The sequence below is a fragment of the Miscanthus floridulus genome, chromosome 12 (genome assembly GCF_019320115.1).
Source record: "Miscanthus floridulus cultivar M001 chromosome 12, ASM1932011v1, whole genome shotgun sequence".
In the NCBI taxonomy this organism is placed as follows: Eukaryota; Viridiplantae; Streptophyta; class Magnoliopsida; order Poales; family Poaceae; genus Miscanthus; species Miscanthus floridulus.
In genome coordinates, this window is record NC_089591.1 from 59233297 (window position 1) to 59237434 (window position 4138).

General features: G+C 47.6%; 1 pseudogene; it reads left to right on the plus strand.

The window, feature by feature from the left end:
- Nucleotides 1-288: 288 nt before the first annotated feature.
- LOC136495367 (protein trichome birefringence-like 8) lies at nucleotides 289-1337 on the plus strand (annotated as a pseudogene).
- The last annotated feature ends 2801 nt before the right edge of the window (nucleotides 1338-4138 follow it).

Genomic DNA, 4138 nt, shown 5'->3' on the forward strand with positions numbered 1-4138 from the left:
AACGGGGCCATAAAAATACATGGACGCATAACTAGACACTCCCTTCAATTAATTTCAAACTTTGTCGTCTTGGTTAAAAGTTAAAACTGGTGCTGATCACGACCCTTTTAGGTAGCGATGGTTTCTCTTTGATGCAGTCCAACACGACCCACAAATCGCTCACTTGTACTCTTGGCAATTGGCATTAACACCAGTGGCTCGTTCACTTGTTGGTGCTGTCCTCGCCACACTACCCTCCGAATAACCAGCAACCAATGTTAGCCAACAGTGACGCTCGCGTCTTGACCCATGCATGCGAGACACGTACTCGTCCCCTCCGTCTTCCTCTTCGTCGTCGCGCTCTGTACCGTCATCCTACCCCTGCCTCAGTGCCTCGGTGGCCAAGGTCAACGTCGTTCTTCTAGTCATCTTGGCTACCTCCGGTCAACAGAAGAGAGCACGGCGACAGTGCCGACGGCAACCCGTGCGACTATTCAGATGGATGATGGGTGAGGGACGACGATGCTGCCGACGTGACGACCTACATGGAGGACTGCCCGTTCCTGGACCCCGGCTTCCGGTGCACGCGGAACGGCCGCAGGGACTCATCCTTCTGGCACTGGCGCTGGCGACCTCACCGCTGCGACCTCCCTAAGTAGGTAGCCCCCGCCATGTCATGACATCTTCATCTTCTTCCTGGATGTCCTAATAATCGTGACCTGATATCAATGGTTTAAGTTGTTTATTAGGTTCAACGCGACGGACATGCTGGAGCGGAGCCGGAACGGCAGGATCGTCTTCGCCGGGGACTCGATCGGCCGGAACCAGTGGGAGTCCATGGTGTGCATGCTCACCGCCGCCGTGCCGCCCATGGCCAGCGTGTCAGTCGTCCAGAGTGTACGAGCGGTCCGGGAAGCTGATCAGCCAGCACAAGGGCTACCTCGCCATAGTTTTCGCCGACTACAACCTCTCCGTCTAGTACTACCGCGCGCCCATGATCAGTGATGGTCCAATGCTTCCCGGTGCCAAACGCGACAGGCAGCTGTGTGAAGGGAGCCGTCCGCCTGGACGTGCTCCCATGGCATGCCGACCGGTGGGCCGGAGCCGACGTGCTCGTGCTTAACACCGGCCACTGGTGGAACCAGCATAAAACCGTCAAGGCGTACGTATGCATGCATGCCATTGGTTATTTTGTACCCTCTAGGTAACTAAAACACTAATTTGAGGTTGTTGTGCGTGTGTGGCTCATGAGCAGAGGAAACTATTTCATGGTTGGCGACCGCTTGAATAAGACCATGGACATCAAGGATGCTTTTCAATGGTCCCTGCAAACGGTGAAATATTAGGAATTGAGTAGTACTCGATTTTCCAAAAGCTATTTCTTCTTCAGGAGCTATTCTCCCTCACATTACAGGTAAGTTAAGCTAAGTGGTGTTAATTGCATTGTGATAAAGAGAACTGTGGCATATGGTATGACAATATATATGGTCTAGCAATTGCGACTATTTGAGGATATCTCCATGGCTATAATGCTCAATCAACAATCTATATTTAAAAAAATAAACCTAGTGAACTTTAATTTTCTTCGTGAGTTATTCACCTAGGTAATTGCAGGGCTAAACTTTCTAGTCGATCGTAACCATGGTTTTTCTGCACCTGAAAATGGCAGCAATGGCACCTGGGACACTGGTGGTTCGTGCGCCAGCTAGCAAGAACCACTACTGACCACTAACGTCCACTTAAAAGAGGCATCGATCGCCTCGGGAGGGTCGAGGGACCTCACAACCACACACGACAAAGTAGAGGAAGAGGTACCCTTGCCTCCTCCTCCACCCCTGCCTCCTCCTCCACCTGTACCTCCTCCTCCTCAGAGGATGAGTGAGCGGAAGGTAACTCAGACGGCGACTGAAGGTACAGACGATGGTGGCCTCGTCTTGCCTCCACCCTTCCCTCGACCCCTAGGTCTACCCCGAGGTCTCTTCCCAGACCCCTCAGCTGCATCAGACCCTTTACGCGTCGCTGTCGCTTTTGAGTAAAGCGACGTTATCCTCTTCATACCGCCCACCATTGTTCAATCACCTGCAATTAAAAATAGTAAACCAATTAGCACAGATAATACATCAAAATAGATGCAAAATAAACAAAACATACTTAGAAAATAACATGGTATGACAAATAATAAATCAATTAGCACGGATCATACATGTATTAGAAATAATCATCATAATCGGGACTAGCTGGATCATAAGTCTCATCATCACTATCACGCATGTCGATATAATCATCCCCGTGCTCCGAAGGAGGAATGTCGTCATCACCGTCATTGCTTAGATGTAATCGCTGAAGTAATTCTAAGTCCTTCACATTCTGAACCTCATCTTCGGCGTCCTCGTCAGCACCACTTTCATTGTCTACTTTCATACCCTGAGCTTTGGTTAAGCCTATCTCAAAACTTCATTCGAGCCTATCTTCTTGAAAGAACTCTCCGTCATATGTGTTGGGGTCTATATTGTAATCTTGATTGTTTGGGACAGGTAGTTTACCATGTGGTGATACCTTGTACACAACATCCCAACCCTTAAGACAGTCTATAGTTTGGCACAGGTATGAGAGATAATAAACTTGTGTGGCCTGTTAAGCCATAATATAGACATCGTCTCCTGGTAAGACAGATGATTGTCGAATTTTGACTAGCCCAAGATTAGGGGTCCTGCCTCACTACTTTAGGATCAAACCAATGGCATTTGAATATAACAGGATTAAGAGGTTTGCAACCTTGAAACATGAGTTCATATATTTCTTCAATTCTTCCATAATACTCAACCACATCTAAGCCTTGTGTAAAAACTTTGGTATTTGTGGTTCTTCGATTAGGGCCGACTCTGCTTGTGGCTTGTTGTGTGAAAGCGATATCCATTCACGTCATAACCGGTAAATGACCTGGCCCTATAGGCACAACCATCGGCAACCTGTCTCAACTCAGCACTCATAGACGTATCGGTTTGTCCCTACAAGTTCAAGCAAGGTAGTTCGTTATATTAGTCACACGTATGAGCAACTTGTAATATCAAACTAAGTACGAGCCAAATTGAACAGTACCTTTTGTTTAAACCAAGAAATGAAATCGGGCATTCCATTTCTCGCACCCTCTTTAAGAAAGGTCAAAGTTTCCTACGGGGTAGGTTCCCTTGATTCATGCCAGAATTGTTCATAAAATTCCCTATACCAACGAGAAACAAGGGAGTTGAACACATAATTGTGACTACTTGAGAAAAAGTTTGTTGAGAACTTACAGCATGTATGGCTCCACTTCAGATAGGTTGGTCAACACATATAGCATAATAGTACGCCACTCTTCATGTTTCAAGGTCTTGTTAGTCGCACCACTTGCACTTCCTAGTTGCCCTCGGAAAATGCTAAGGTTCGATTCGTCTTTGCCAGCATTGTAACGAGGGGGTGGATTATGCACGCTAGGAAGGTTGTTAGCATAGTATTTTATTGTGAAGTTTGACACCTCCTCTAGAATGTATGCCTCTACTATGGATGCTTTAATTTTGCATTTATTTTTACATTTAGTTCGAAGAACCTTTTGAAATCTCTCAATTGAATAACACCAACGGCCCTGCACAGCCCCCCATTCGTGCCTCATACGGGAGGTGCAAAAACAAATGTTGCATCGAATTAAAGAAGCCAGGTGGAAAGATCTTCTTCAACCTGTAGAGCAACATAGGCGCTATTCTTTCCATGTCTGCAACCATGGTACGAGATAACTCCTTAGCACAAAGCTGGCGGAAGAAATTACTCAACTTCGCCAGCACTATCCAGACATGCTTAGGGACATACATAGCCTCAAACCATCACTAGCAGTAGCCGCTCAAGCCATATGCGGTAGTCATGACTCTTAAGCCCGTTGATTCACAAAGTATCTAAGTGTTGGGGACCTAATACCAGGGTACCCTAGGAGGTGGAACCGATAACCACCAAATGTGAAAAACTTCTGGACGCATAAAGGCGTCATGTCATCCCTTGTTCGAGTAACAGGAGTTCGGTTCCGCCTCGCCCGACACCTTTGGGACGGGCTCGGTCTCGCCCGAGGGCCGAGGGATAAACTCCGTCTCGCCCGATGCCTTGAGGGCGGGCTCAGTCTCGCCCGAGGGCT